This window comes from Etheostoma spectabile, chromosome 3 (genome assembly GCF_008692095.1).
Source record: "Etheostoma spectabile isolate EspeVRDwgs_2016 chromosome 3, UIUC_Espe_1.0, whole genome shotgun sequence".
In the NCBI taxonomy this organism is placed as follows: Eukaryota; Metazoa; Chordata; class Actinopteri; order Perciformes; family Percidae; genus Etheostoma; species Etheostoma spectabile.
In genome coordinates this window covers 895,796-912,458 of record NC_045735.1, presented here as the reverse complement: position 1 = coordinate 912,458, position 16,663 = coordinate 895,796, and the positions used below count along the sequence as shown (strand labels likewise).

The 16,663-nt window shown below is 43.4% G+C and overlaps 1 protein-coding gene across 6 annotated transcripts in view; it reads left to right on the top strand.

The window, feature by feature from the left end:
• The window catches only part of actn4 (actinin, alpha 4), a 73,561-nt gene that overhangs the window by 26,083 nt on the left and 30,815 nt on the right, over nt 1-16,663 (top strand). The gene's annotated exons all lie outside the window — the stretch shown is intronic.

The following is a 16,663-nucleotide window of genomic DNA, read 5'->3' as shown; positions in this document are numbered from 1 at the left end:
TCAGCAACAGGGCAATTCAAAGTGTTTACACAAAATCAGTAAAAAAACAAACAGATAAAACACAAGTATATAAACAGTTAAAAGTAAGAACATTAAGACAAATAAAACCCTAACCCTAACCCCCCCAACCCTCTAACCCTAACCCACTTGAGACTACCTTCCCACTAATTAGTCCAGATATAGTGCTGCCTTTGGTGATCTCCCTCAGTGTCTCTACCCTTCACGACTCTATTTTTAGAGACGTTACCCTTCGTCTCCTTGGACTCTTCTTCACACTAATTAAGCCGATCTAGCGCTGCCTTTCGTGGCTACTTAACGACCGTCTTTGCGCAATTTCCAGATCTTTCGACACTACACATTCACGCTTTTTCTTTAAAGTGTTACCTCTCGAGTCTCTCTTTCTCTGTATTACACCACCTTTATACTTATTCCTTTTCCTAAACAAAATTCATCATAAGCAATTAATCCGATAAAACACAACATGGATAGACAGTTAAAAATAAAAACATTTAAGACACATAAAACACAAGAATAAAAGTTACAGTGCAGCATAATAAATTAAACAAGGCATGCATTGTAGTGTGAGTTAGTATTTTCTCAAGACAAGTGGAACCGTTCCAAATGAACACGTTGGTTGTGAAATGGCGCCCTGGTTGACTCATTCAGTGGGCAGCGTTAAGGCCCTCGATTGTAAAATGACGTCATAGCAACACCTGCGTTTGTTGTTTTCAACACACAAATATTCTGCCGCTTTGTGTACCTGAGGAGTGGCTTCCAGGCGCGAGGAGTCTCCTGTATTTATTCAGGTCTGTGATAACGTCTCAGGCGCTTTTAGGCATTAAGAAGTTTGATTTTTTTACTTGCAACGTTCGACATCGATGAGATCAAGTTTGGAATAAAGCGAATAACACTTCCTGGAAAATGCCCAGTATGTTGTTTTTTAGTATTCATTCACATTTTGATTCATCTACAGTGTGAGTGACGACGCGTTATTCACACTCAGGTGGGTTGTCTCCTGTTGTATTTTGGTGCATTTGGGCAGGGGATTGCCTTCAGCAAGTAATATGAACATATATCTTTTTGATATTTTATAGACCAACGATTTAATCAGTTATCAAAAAAGTAACGGATGAATCAATAGGAACATGTCCTAAGATTTCATACGTCCCAATAAATCTGGGCAATACATTGATATTATATCGATATTGTGAAATGAGACTAGATATTGTCATATTTCCTGCTTTTTAAGGCTAAATTACAGTAAAGTGATGTCATTTTCTGAACTAACCAGACTGTTGTAATTGTTCTATTATTGGCCTTTAGTCACTTAGTCACTATATCCACATTACTGATTATTATTTATCAAAAATCTCATTGTGTACATATTTTGTGAAAGCACCAATAGTCAACACTACAATATCGTTGAGGTATTTGTATACAAATATCGTGATATTTGGTTTTCTCCATATCGCCCAGCCCTACGTCCCAATGCTGTCAAATGGAGTATGCCAAAAATACCGGGACTTCCCAGGATGTAAGCCAGCCTGGCTTTCTGGCCACTCTGACCCACAATCCTTTTGTGCAGCATATATGAGCAAGAGGGTTGAAGTTCAAGGCGCAATGCTATGAAGTAGTAGTATTAATTCTGTATGCAGAAGAACGTAGTCGACTTTGTAAGGGCAGCTGCAGGACGTGCTAAAATAAAAGTAAGCGATCTGGAGCTGTGATTTGTGTGTGGATGTCTGTGACCTTTCTTCACCAGACACCACGAATCTAATGCACCACATATAATAAAGTTATAATAAAGTCAGCCTTTCTACCGAGAAAAACAAACGGCATGTTGAAAACTAGAGCCCGACCGATAAAGGATTTTTAAGGCTATTATTGTTATTTAAAAATCCAATATGACGATAAAAAATCCAGAAACGCATTACAAAACGTACAGATTTCCCTAACATTAGTTATTTGTAGTTATTTTTGAGTTCTCACTAAAATAATATGATGATAATTTGTTTTATTTTCACAACAGAACAGAGGAACATCAAAGTATATTAAAAGTCTGATAAATAAAATGTATAAAAATACAAACTTAAGATATGAAACTTAAAGATCTTTTAAACAAAAACACCAAAAATAATCAGTGTTGCCAACAGCAACGTTGTAGAGCGCCCTCTGGTGGACAAACTATGCTACACCAACACACAAAACGTTGTTGACCGTCGGTTTTCATTTTGGAAATGTTAATTTATCGGAATCATTTGTCATTATAAATGATTCTAATGAATATATCATTTCCCAATTATTATTTTTTTAAATCAACCATTATGAATTCTTATACGGATATATCGGGAAATGCCTAATATCGGCCGATAATATCGGCTCTAGTGAAAACCCTGGACGTATCTGTCTGTGCTGAACCAGATGTTGACAGTTGAACCAGTCCCCTCTCACCTCTATAAACCTTCTGCAGTTAGACGCACCTTCCTTCCCCCTGACCTCACTCAGCTTTCTACATGAGTCACCTCAGGTTTTTGGACGCCATGAATCTCCAGATGGCTCCTTTCACAAGTTTCCCCGTGGGTTAATGCTCTACATCTTGTACAGTTGGAGTCATTCACGGCATTCCTGGGGAATTAACGTGGACATCCTCCCCACCCCCGCTGCTTCCTGTGCTGTGCCTCTAAAGACAGGAAGTGGATTAGTCGGCTGCTGATTGGCTGAGGAGGGGAAAAAAGCGATGGTGTGATATGAGAGAGAAACAGACGCACACAAGCGGAGGGGAAACACTGATGCCGAGTACTGCTGACTCGCTCTTTCTGTCGTCTCTCTCCCCTCTCAGCTTCTTTGTCCTGAAGTTAACCATCTTTTTACTTTCCGCTGCAGTTTAACTTTGTCTCACGCTGTGCGCGGCATCACATGCAACTCTGAAGACTGAAGGAAGGTTTATGGTTGGAAAGAAGTCTAAAACCCAAATAAATGGCTGGTTTAATCCCTTCATATCTGCTATGAAAAGACACACATCTTAGAATTTGTGATAAATCAAATTAGATGGTACCAGTTGAGTGCACACCCACATTATATATTTGATAAGATAGCTGAGGTCATCACTGTAGATTATGCATTTTGAATATACTTGAATTATTCCTCCATTAATAAACCACAACCAAAGTTAAGGTTCAGCCAAAGCATCTTTAGTTATTGTTTTATTTGCATTGAGTGTGACAAACAAACATCAGGACTGTGTGGCTGTGGTTTACCCAGATTTGATTGACAGCGGCCTGGGAACTTGAAGGTCCCATGGCATGAAAATATCACTTAGAGGTGTTTTAACATTGATATGAGTTCCCCAGCCTGCCTATAGTCCCCCAGTGGCTAGAAATGGTGATAGGAGTAAACCAGGCCCTGGGTGTCCTGCTCTGCCTTTAGAGAAAATGAAAGCTCATATCTAGCCTATCTGGAATCTGGCCCCTTATGACCTCATAAGGGGCACCTCCCCTTTCTCTGCTTTGCCTGTCCAGAGAATTTGACCCGTCCATGAAAAAGAGAAAGACATCTTGGCTTTTCAAGCAAGCCATGATGTCCCAAAAGCTACAGACTCAGAAATGGCACATACTAAGGAACGCTCATTGTGGGACTGGCTCTAGTGGCTGTAGTTCTGCACCAAGGTTGAATTTTGGGACCAGATACGGTATTAGGGGACCACTAAGGTCTATATAAAAGAGACTTCAGAAACAGCATTAGGGGACCACTAAGGTCTATGTAAAAGAGACTTCAGATACAGTATTAGGGGACCACTAAGGTCTATATAAAAGAGACTTCAGATACAGTATTAGGAGACCACTAAGGTCTATATAAAGAGACTTTAGATACAGTATTAGGGACCACTAAGGTCTATATAAAGAGACTTTAGATACAGTACTAGGGACCACTAAGGTCTATATAAAAGAGATTCCAGATACAGTATTAGGGACCACTAAGGTCTATATAAAAGAGACTTCAGATACAGTATTAGGGACCACTAAGGTCTATATAAAAGAGACTTCAGATACAGTATTAGGGGACCACTAAGGTCTATATAAAAGAGACTTCAGATACAGTATTAGGGACCACTAAGACCTATATAAAAGCATCCAAAGAGCACCATGTCATGGGACCTTTTAAGCAAACAGCCCCCCCTCCATTAATGATCAAGCAACTGTTCACTCCAAACTATTGGAAGAATAGGCCTTTAGTGCCTTTTTAAAATACCAGGATTCTTTAACATTTGAAACCAGTTTTAAGCGGTTTCCTGCATAGCCAACACTATAAAAGCACAGAGATATAAATGTGTGATAATGACTTTTCACCAGACGTCACAAATTCTTTCCATTCTGCGCTTCCAGCGGTCTGATTTGTTTATGTGATCTACTCGCAGAACCCACTCCACGTCCTTCAGGACAGTGTCGGAGGCGTGCCGTCTTTCCACAAACTTGCTGGAACAGAGATTTTGTGCAGTAGGACACATTTTCATGTTCTGCAGTTTCTGGAGTACACGAGCGGTAACATTAATCATGTGTGGAAAGTTTGAGAGAAGGAGCTGAGGACAAGGGTGGGAAGGGGACGGAGACAGAGGAGGAGAGAGAGAGTGAAGATGTACTAGAAAGGGAGTCCAAGGGAGGAAGAACATAGCTGGCATTCCTGATCTCTCCGTCATGTTCAGCAGGGATGACATTCGTTTGTCCCCCGCCTCTCGGCCATTACACCCCCCCCCCCCCCCCCCCCCCCACAAAAAAGCTCATTTTAAGAGAAATGTTTGTGGTCTTTAGAAGATTGATGTAGTCCACGGACGTGGTGGTGATCACGGAAGGCTTGTATCTTGTGGATGCGCAGACAGTTTTGTTGTCATTACTTAGAATTCCTCATGGGGGCGACAGAAACTACACACTATAACTTTAACATCCTAGCTCTTTTCTTGCCTTGTCTTTGCTTGTGTTATTCTACTCCTCCCTCCCTCCCTCCCTCCCCTCAATGAGGAGAAGAGCCTGTTCTGGCTACAAGATCAAAGACTTACAGCACCTCAGAGTGCCCCCCCCCGGCCCTCCAGTTACCTCTCTTGCCCTTAATTTAATCCCATGAAGAGTCATTAATTCACTTGACCCCTCAAAACCCATCAGCCTCCTCCTGCACATGCTGTTAGCAAAGCATTAACGAGGGCGACACAAACTCATTCATCCGAATCAGACCGAACAAGATTCTCACACACACACACACACACACACACACACACACACACACACACTTCTTAGTCTTGGATCGCTGCACAGTGACATGGTCCGTGTGGTGGACACCATTGTTAAAATGTTTCAGGCTTTAGGATGTCATATTTGCTTGAAGACATTGAATTGTCACGTTAAACACCGATGCCATCATCGAACACTCGTCACTTCCTCCACCTCGTCACCTGATTGCTTCACAGCAAGTTACACCGATTTCCTCTTTTTTTTTTTTTTTTTGGGAAGGGTGGTTTCTTAAAGTGCCCGTATTGGGGGAAAAATACCCTGGGATTTGGGGTGTTATTTTGTGTCTTTGGTGCTTCTACATGCATCCAAACTTAGAATAAAAAAACTATCCATGGTGTTTTGAGTGAGACACGGTTTCTGAATGTCCTCTGCCTTCGGTCTCCGGGTGAGCTGTTCAAAACCTCCACGGCTTTCTACGTCACTAGCCAAGACGAGGTGGCTAACCGTAGCACATGCTAGCGCTAGCATGCTAGCTCGTTCTCAATGGCAAACACTTCCTTACTACTTCGGTGTCCCTGTTCTGTAGATTTTACACAAGTCTCCCAGCTAATCCTCCCCTGTACTGACCAAAGTTGCAGAGAGTTATCTAGCCTATGTGATCTTACCGAGCTACTGAGCATGTGTGACTCCCAACAAAGATAGTATAAAAGTGAGATGTCTCACTCTGTAGCTAAAACAGAGACCTAAACACAAAGGGTGAAAAGCATAGCATGGGTGCTTTGAATGAGGCGTTTAAGAGCCACAGTGATCACACATACTTGGGAGGATTAATATCTTTAAGCTCCGGGGGATTTCCCGTGCCCAAGGTCCTGTGTGGGAGTAGAGGAGCTGGATTGGTGGAACAACCAGTTCACCCAACAGACAAATCATTAAGAAATGAGTCCTATATCACAAATCCAGAACCTTATTTCTAAAGAGACTTGCTGAGGAAAGATTCCCCTCCACAACCTTAGCATATAAGTCGAGGGTATAGCCCTCTCAGAAGAATTTCAAACTTAGTCAGTCGTGGTTAAATGTGTCGGCCAAAATGTAAAATTCACTGCAAATGTAAATGTGGGGAACTGTGAACATGGGGCTTTTGTTGTGGCCAGTTTCAACATAAAGTTATGTAACATTGGAGCAACATGCCTCAATTTCCCCAGCAGCCTTTACTGGCACACAGCTGGACCACATGGCCTCACATGTAATGTTGAAATTTGCAGGTTAGACAACTTTGATACAGGAGTGGTGGTGTTTCCTGGCAACGAGCTGGGGCATGAACACAACCGACACCTTTTAATAATCTAAAAGTTAGAGCATCCCATGTGACAATATCAGGCTGTTATTCTACATGTCGGCATGCAGTCAGATGTGATGAATTAGTCTTAGAGATATTCTTCCCAAAGGTTTTCATTGTTCATAAAACACAGTTAGAAAATGCATCTTTTTTAAATTCAAAACGTAGCAAAGACTCTTTACTTCAAGTAAAAACATGAAAATTACTAAAATATTTTATTATGTTAACATTAAGAATGTATTCGTATCCCATAGCCAGTGTATAAAAATACTCTCCTGCTCTTCTGTAGGACGTCCTTCCTGATCCTAAAATAGGAAACACACACACACGTACACGTACACACAGACACACACACACACGTACACACACACACACACACACACACACGTGCAGTGGCAGTGCAATCCGACCCCTGGCCGGACTCCTTGACCAACAAAGACAGGAAGAGTCGTAAATAAATGAACAAATAACCACTTCGCTTGACAAGTTACCCCTTCAGCTCCCTCTCCTCCCTCCCTCCCTTGCTTCCTCCCCTCTCTCCCTCTCTCCCTCCCTCCCTTGCTTCCTCCCCTCTCTCCCTCTCTCCCTCCACCTTTTAGCCTCCTCTCATAAAACAGTAGCGAATCACTAAAAGCCACCGGGCAGCAGCCGAGTACTTCAGAGAAGTTTCGAAAAAGCGCGCAAGGACAAAGAATGGGGAGTCAGTCGTTCTCTCTCTCTCTGTCGTGGTGTGTGTGTGTGTGGTGTGTTTGGTTGTAGGCTGTTGCCCGTGTGTGTGTGTGGTGTGTGTGTGTTGTTGTGTTGTGTGTGTGTGTTTGTGTGTGTGGTGTGTGTGTGTGTGTGTGGTGTGGTGTGTGTGGTGTTGTGTGTGTGTGTGTGTGGTGTGTGGGTGTGTGGTGTGTGTGTGTGTGTGTGTGTGTGTGTGTGTGTGGGGTGTGGTGTGTGTGTGGTGTGTGTGTGTGTGTGTGTGGTTTGTGTGTGTGTGGGTGTGTGTGTGTGTGTGTGTGTTGTGTTGTGTGTGTGTGTGGTGTGGGTGTGTGACACTCTAGAGGGAGGAGTTATAAGTTTGATGGCCACAGCAGGAATGACTTCCTGTGGTGCATCAAAGTCACTTTTGCCCACCACACACACCTGTCATTGTGACAACCCTGAAAGATTTGGGAGACTGTTGGCCAAATGAAATGTAAGGTTGATACTTTTACTTGATGATATTCCGCGTCTGTTCTTCCTTTCCCACATTCTCACTCTTCTCTCCTCCTCTCTTGATCATATCCTGGCTTCCCCCCCCCACACACCACAGACACACAATTCCTCTCCCTTCCGTGCCCCCCTGTCCTTATCCTCCCTTTCCTTGTTTCTGTCTAGCTGCAGTATCCTTCCCAGAGAGCCGTGTGTCTGACTGGACCCAGTGCGATGAAGCTTGTTGTTAGATACAGTTGCGCTATAAGCTGTTGACCTTATAAGGCCTATCTGTGTGTGTATGTGTGTGTGTGTGTGTGTGTGTGTGTGTGTGTGTGTGTGTGTGTGTGTGTGAGGTGTGTCGGTGTGTGTGTGTGGTTGTGTTGTGTGTGTGTGTGTGGGGTGTGTGTGTGGTGTGTGTGTGTGTGTGTGTGTGTGTGTGTGTGTGTGGTGTGTGTGTGGTGTGTTGTGTGTGTGTGTGTGTGTGTGTGTGTGTGTGTGTGTGTGGTGTGTGTGTGGTGTGTGTGTGTGGTGTGTGTGTGTGTAGTTTAGACTTGAAAGCAATGAGTGACACCATACACAACCCTCTGCAGCGCGCGTTCGTCTTTCTTCTCCTTCTTCCTGATCTTTTCTTTCTCCTCTTCACTGTCTCCAGTCACGAGTATCATACTCCAAGACCACACAGTATTTTTGGACATTGTCTCTTCTCTGCAGATCCGCTCGGCTGTGACACCGCATAAAAGTTCATCTTTATCATTTCACAGTTTGAGACGCCGCCATGTGTGCGTGCGTGTGTCTGACTGTTTGGACATCTCAACATTTGTTCACTTCTTTATCTGATAGGAGTTTCCTCTTCCTCAGTCCCTTGGTTGTCTCTCTCACACACACACACACACACACACATCTTTAAATTACTATTACACCCCGATGCACCGGGAGCCCTCCCCCGGTACGGCCGTGGCCCCCGAGGGACGGTGTCGTATTCCTGCCCTGTGTGACGGTGCAGCAGCTCTACAGTAGCAGGCTGCAGATCCAGTTACACCACGGCTGTGTGAACGGGGCTGACTGGAATCTAGAGAGCAGCTACTTCTCTTTCTTCTTCTGTGTGCATTTTAACTGCGGCTCCAGCTCAGCATTGTTGTAAAAAGGAGTTGTCATGATGTTGTTTGAGGAATCTGTGTTTTGGAGATGGTGTTTGTCTTGTGTTCTGCTCCACTTGATAGAGGACAATTGGGACTTTAAAATGGAGAATTAGAGCGAAATGTTACTTAGTTTTTGTTCATTTACAGCAGTGTAAAAGTACTTTAAGTGTCTTTAGGTTGGCCAAAATGGCTCAATCTCATGGTTTGCTATCCTGTGTTTTTATGTGTTGGGGAAAGTGTATTTAAACTGAGTCTGTCTGCTTCTGTGTGTTAAGATCCAGAGACCAACCTGTCTGCTGGAGCATTTGAAGCGAAAGAGTGTGTGACAATGGTTAGCAGGGCTGCTGCGTCGCATGCCACAGCCCTGTTTTAATTGCCCTGCCTCTAAGAATAGGAGGCCTTGTGTCAGGCCAGGCCAGGCCAGACCAGACTAGTCGTTGAGCTTTATTCCCAGGGCCAGGCCAGCATGGTTTGGCCCTGCTTAGTCTGGTTCAACCAGTCCAGTCTAGCATGGCTCTGTCCAAGTTCCTTGAGGTTCTAGCTCCCGCCAGCAGGTCCCCATATAACTCCTTTAACTAGCAGCACAGATCTGCTTTTATGTGCCAACAACTTGCCATCTGCTGCCGTTTTTACACTCGCTTTTTCATCCTCTGACGCGGTGTCGTGCCGCGGCCGAGCCCAATCTGACAAAGTTGGCGGTTATTCCGTGCCAGTGGAGCAACGGTGATTTCAGTGCCTTGCTTAAGGGCATGTTAACAGCTATTGTTCCTGAGCCATTTCCTAACCGCCTCATGTCACTTGGCTCTTCCTCTTTTGTGTTTCCTCTTTTCAACACTTTTATTACCGTTATTGATGCCTTACTCAGAAATGAAGGTTTGCAGCAGGAACCCAGTATGGAGGACCACTGCTGCTGCCTAATTATTTCTAACCGCACTCTCAAAAGGTGCAAGTATCGTTCTGCGAAATGTTCACAGAAAGTGACAAAAGACGTCATTGTTTCAGCAGCTTCATCACAGAATCTGTGAGAAATCAAACTGTGTGTGTTACAAAAAATAAGAGACAAAATAATATTCACAGTTTAAAATGTCTTAGTTTTTTCTCTCTATTTTCTAAAATCAACCTTTTTTTTATTGAAATTCGGGTTTTGCAGCAACACAAAGACAGAAATACAGATAAATAGACATAGTAAAAAAACTAATTAGAAGAGCAAGTGGTACATAAAACTAAAGAATAGAAAAGTATACAAAAGTATCAAGAGACGAGAATAGCAAGGTAAAGTGACACAAGACAGACGGCTCCTGTTTAAAGTGTCAGTTGATGTTCATAGAAATGACGAGACGCCACAGATACAAGACTGCCGGTGTGTAGAGTTGAGGGTGTGTGATGCAGAAACCACACACACACATACACACACACACACTGCTGACGACGTGCAGAGAATGCGAGGCACTTGAGCAATAACATTGTGTTGTCTCATTCTTCCCAGGTGTAGCAAGACACACCCCTCTCTCTCTCTCTCTCTCTCTCTCTCTCTCTCTCTCTCTCTCTCTCTCTCTCTCTCTCTCTCTCTCTCTCTCTCTCTCTCTCTCTCTCTCTCTCTCTCTCTCTCTCTCTGGTATACATACAATTAAGTTGTCTATGTAGTCGGTAAAATTGCACATGCATTGACAAACTGGGTGTGGGAATAATTGGTGTGTATGCACGCTGAAAAACAGAGAGATGGAGGTGTGTGTTTCAATGTCAATTCTTGTCTCTTAAACACATTCCTATCCAAGGAGTGGTGTGTGTGTGTGTGCGTAAGACTGATGCTTTCCATCTTTACACCCTTTTCTGCGCTCAGTCTATATGTGTTTTTCAGCCTGTGTGTACTCATCAGGTCGGCATGATTAATCGTTAAAAAATTTCACTTTAAAAAAAAAAAAAAAAAGACTTTGATTCTCGTTTAATTTTACGAGCCGACTGCATCACAAACACTACTTTCTTCAGTGAGTTTTAAACATACAAAATGTATAAAATCGGTTTTAAAGCTCTCCCTTCTCTTCATTGAGGCCTCTATGGTTGCAGGCTTGTGCTGATGCTCAAGGAGCTAAAGGTGCCAACAAAACCAGTCTGTTTGGTATTACCAATTAGTTTGGTTTTGTCCTGGTTCACGTTTGCAATAAACATTACACTTACTGAAGAAAACAATTGTGTCAGAGAATCCTGATATCAATTCTAAGCTAAACAATCATGATTCATATTTTAATAATCTCGCAGGCCTGGTCCTCATTGTTGCCTCACATGCATGTTTTTGTTGTGTGTCTTCGTGTGTGTGTAACTGCTTGCAATTGACAGAGTTTCTCTCTTTGAAACGAATGATCTGAACACTGACCCTGGAGGCTCAGTTAGTGAGTGAGTGAGTGCGTGCGTGCGTGCGTGCGTGCGTGTGTGGGTGGGTGGGTGGGTGGGTGGGTGTGTGTGTGTGTGTGTGTGTGTGTGTGTGTGTGGTTGAGAAACAGCTGACCCCAGTAGACCCTGTTAGGCTCCCTGTGTTCTCCACACCGTAAAGCAGCGAGGAGACAGTTGTATATCTGCCATGGATGGAGACATATTGGACAACTTAACCACTTCCAGACCCACTCCCGCTTTCTCCAGAACACAAACAACCCAGATGTCTAAACCTTCACGTGTTTCAAAACACCATGGGTTTTGCAAAATAATGCTTCTTGCTTGAAGATTTTGGATTTACATTTGATAGGCAATGATAGCTGAAAACACAAAATATTGTAACCTTTGCATGGATAATACATCCTAGAGCCCTGATAACGGTGCAGACTAAGACCACTGAAATAACGGGTCATTATTTCCACACAAAACTGGTAGCTTTTTATTTTGGCGATGGTCATCATCAAGGTTGGAGTCGCCCTGCCTCCCAGTTTTATCAAAGCCCCGGTTTACAGGCATGTGAAGACTTTCATCCCGCAACACAAACTGATAAATCTCTACAAAATTAGACACTGCGGCTATTGGTTCAAACACAACAGAGGTGTAAGGTTTGGATTAGTCTATATCAACCATGTTTCATTTAAGGGGTTGCTTGTTGCTGCTGGAGAGGACCGTTACCTTCCACTGTCTCTGTGTTGGCATTCTGATCTCGGGTCGATTCGGGAAACATCCTCCGAGCTAGAACAGACGATCACATTTTATATATATTATTTTTTTTTTTGAGTCAAATGATCATCACACACTCGACAGCCATTTGAAGTCCAGAGCTCGCCTCCCTACGTGTCCACGTTCCACCCATACAAGTTGCTCAAGGCTGTTTTGCAGAGTTGCTATGGTGCTCCGTTCAGCACTTAGCAACACCCAAGACGATTGTGATTGGTTTCAGCAAATGCCACTAAACCAGACCAAGTATTCTACTTTTTACTAGCCAGGGCCTCCTCCCCAGCGCTGTGGAGACAGGGCTGACAATGCGAGACTAGGTACGGATACGTCGGTGCACAAAACCCAAAATCTGCCAACAGGCATGAGTCCACTTTACTCCGTTTTTACAGTTAATCCCATTAAGGGTTTCCTGGTATTAAAGTTCAGAGTTTTTCAAAGCGTTAATCTTGATGAGCTGAGCAGCTTTAACACCCATCAACGTGACACGTTGGAGTCAAACAGTGAGCTTAAGCAGTGGGTCGACACCGGAGAGGATGTTCTCCGCTGTGGCTACAGCAGTTATGCAATAGATACCAGAGGATCAGGGCACCGCGCCTAACGTGTAAACCGTCTTAACGGGCCCATCCAGCTTTGCCCGGTCCCTCCGCCGTCAGCTTGTTATGTGTGTCCTCAGCTCAGGTCAGAAATCCTCTGATCTCATCAGGTCTGTGGAGCCAACACCGGCAGGTTTAACAGGCTGCTCTGGCACTCATCCGGTTTGGTCGCTCTCTGCAGGAAATGGGGTCAGGTCACGTTAAAATTCGGGCAATTCAGCCTGTGGATATCCTTCAGAATTAAAACTGGAAATCCACTGACATGCTGTAACTGAGAATCACAATTATTGACTTTTGGACAGATGTTGCCATTATTGAACATTGGAAAACTGTGAAAAAGTTAAACAAGCCAACTGTGGAAACAGCTTGAGCTGTGAAAATCCCCTTAATGCTTTCCCCATTTGAATATGAATATATATATATATATATATATATATATATATATATATATATATATATATATATATATATATATATATATATATATATATATATATATATATATATATATATATATATATATATATATATATATATATATATATATATATATATATATATATATATATATATATCTCATTCACAACTCAAGACAAAAGGTGAATTTACTTGTAAAATGTAATGTGCAAAAATAATCTTTTTTTTCTCGATTATCCTTTTTTTTTTGTGTGTGATAAGGAGTCGTAATCGGGATTGAGTTGTACTCTGTAAACATTATAGAACTTATAAGGTTCTTTCATACCTTTTTAAAATAATGTTTCCAAAATCCTTTGAGTGGTTCATTAACTCGTTGGAATGAGACATACGAATTATGGTAACAGTAATGGACTCTCCCAACCTGTAGGGGGACAGAGGAAAAGTGCTTTGCCCCCCCCCGCGCTTTTAGCCATCTTTATAGTTGGCTAGCTGAAATTTACACCAACAGGATTAACACTAATAGTTAGTGAAAGATGTGGTATCATTGGGTCTGGATGGAAGGATCGGCCTTCACTTGGTTTCATATTGCTTATTGTTAAAGCCCTAATTAAAAGACAGACCTGGAAACTAACGTTGAAATGCATTTTAAACTTCAAGGTCAGAGTAAAACTCGGAGTGAAGCAGTTAGAACAATGCTTGGGAAGTTCAATAGACTTCCATCAACAAGCTTTCAATATGTTTCATCGTGCGACGTAAAGCTCGGTCCCCGTTGCATGTGAACCAACAACTTCCTGAGATGTGTCCTGATACGTCCGGAATCGCATGCAGGGCCTGATGCTGACGGCTGCAGGGATCCGCTTGAACACGTTTAAAACTGTTTTTTTTGTTGTTGTTTTTTGTATGTTGCATGAAAGACAAGAAATCTTGAACCAGAACTGCGCGTGCGTGCGTGCGTGCGTGCGTGCGTGCGTGCGTGCGTGCGTGCGTGCGTGCGTGCGTGCGTGTGTGTGTGTGTGTACGTTTCCCACTGAACAGGAACCTCCCCGTCATCAGACAGACCCAGGACAGCCTGATGGGCCGCCCTGTTTAGAGCAGCATGCGGGCCTACTTCAGGGTCTGATAAAGCCCTGCCGAGGTGTCCCTGAGCAAGACACAGGGTGTCAAAGAGGGTCTGATCCCTGGGCTCGGAGGGGGGGGGGGGGGGGGGGGGGGGGGGGGGGGGGGGGGATTGAAGCTGTTGTGTTATTCAGAGTGCAAAGTTCCAGGCTCTCTGCAGGTCTCTACCTGTCGCTCCATGCACTTTACTGTCCTCGCCACCCCTCCCAGTGGCAGCAGTCCTGTTGGGACAGAGCCCAGTTTTAGTAAACCTGCTCTCTGGTGCAGTTTACCTTCCTAAAAACTTAAAAACTTCCCAACATGCAGAAACCCTCAGTGTTCCCTCGCTTTGCTCCACGGGCTTAGATGATGAATTCTGATGACATCCCCTGCCTGAGAAAGCGGGCTGTCTGGGGTATCTACGTTAGCATAAATGATACATAATACATTTAAAAAATAACGTGTTTAATCTCATTCTCTGCAGTGGTTACATATAACGGTGCCTGATTAGCATTAGAGCTGCAAGCATGAATCAATTAGTTGTCATCAATTCACTTACTCGCCAAGTCATTTCTTTTGTTCAGTTTTTTCTTTAAGGTTGTGTTGCATCAAACAACCTGAGAATAAATGATGCCTCGTTCATATGGGTTGTTTGAAAGTGGTTCAAATTTGAATGACCGCAAGGAATCATAAATGTATTAGCTATGTATTATGATGGTCACAAACTGGTCTGTCTGTCTGTCTGTTCGGGTCGTGTGGTTTGTGGTGTTGTGTGTGTGTGTGTGTGTGTGTGTGTGTGTGTGTGTGTGTGTGTGTGTGTGTGTGTGTGTGTGTGTGTGTGTGTGTGTGTGTGGTGTGTGTGTGTGTGTGTGTGTGTGTGTGTGTGTGTGTGTGTGTGTTGTGGTGTGTGTGTGTGTGTGTGTGTGTGTTGTGTGTGTGTGTGTGTGTGGTGTGTGTGGTGTTGTGTGGGTGTGTGTGGTTGTGTGTGTGTGTGGTGTGTGTGGTGTGGGTGGTGTGTGTGTTGTGTTGTGTGTGTGTCTCTTTCTGTCTGTGGTGTTGTGTGTGTCTGTGTGTGTGTCTCTTTCTGTCTGTGTGGTGTGTGGTCTGTGTGGGTTCTTTCTGTCTGTGTGTGTGTGCTGTCTTTGTGTTGTGTTTTGTGTGTGTGTGTGTGCTTGTGTGTGTGTCTCTTTCTGTCTGTGTGTGGCTGTGTCTGGTGTGTGTCTCTTCTGTCTGGGTGTTGTGTGTCTGTCTGTCTGTCTGTCTCTGTCTTCTCCCCTAACTTTGTCTGTATGGGCGTGTGTGTGTGTGTGTGTGTGGACTATAATTGTTTGTGTGAGTTGGGGGTTGGTATTGGGCGGTCTATGGGAGGGTCTCTCACACACACACAAACACAGAGGGAGAGAGAGCAGGTTGAGGGAGAGTACAGGGGGCTGAAGGGTGCTATTATCCGCGAGGCTCAATGGGGGCTTTGTGCGGGTGGCCCTGGTGGGGAGAGGGGCCGGGCAGCGAGCAGCACCCTGTCATAATGTTTTTAACACACAGCGCAGGAGAGACGCACACAAAGGGGAGTTGGAAAGGTCAACCGGATTGATTCTTCAGTTAGGGCTGCTGATTACTTGTTGACTTCAAGAATGATGTTGCAGTTAGTTGAACTTAAACAGTGGGAAAAGTTAAATAAATCAACAGTTAAGACAATTTCACAGTTGTATGTAGTTTTTTTTTTAATACTTTTCCTATTTAAAATTTATTTTTTCACTCAGAACTTGAGAAAATAAGAGTTTACTCTTGAGCTAATGAGCTAAATGTATAATAACTGTTTTCTCGATTATTCTGTTTTTGTGATAGAGCAAAAATCATAACCACGATTACATTTTGATTAATTGCACTGCACTACATCCAGTTTGGATGTTCCTCCAAAGTTGTGAGAAATATTTCTATATTAAATTCAGAGTGAGTGTGTGATAGTAGAGATCTCAACCTCTTTGACTTTTGGACTGGGAAATAAAGATGATAATTTCTCTCCATTTTCTGATGTATTGCACTTATGAAAAGGATCTCTGTAATCAACTAGCAAGCTTTTTTTCATGCAATACGACAGCGATTTTAATTCACTTTAAATACAGTGAGTCCCCGGGACACACACACACGTGGTCAAGTGTGCTGATTTTACAAAATGTAGTGTTAAACTTGTGTTTTGATGTTATATGGTCGTCATGGACATGAGAATCTGTTCATCACTCCCAGGTTTGTAGCTTTGGTAGTTTAGGCGAGGATGGAGACAATGAACGTGGGATAGTGTCTGCGTATCTATTTTGCATGGACGGTACGTAAATGGCGACCGGTCCGTACTTCACATTTTGAAGTACGGACATACATACTTCACATTTTGAAGGATCGCATTAGAAATGTTGATGGAAACGGCAAAATATAAACAGAAAAGGCCCTGGCCTCGCCACATCGGGTACTATTGATGAATTGGTTCAACAGCTTGAATCGTACGGCCCTGCACACCGAATATACACACACACACACACA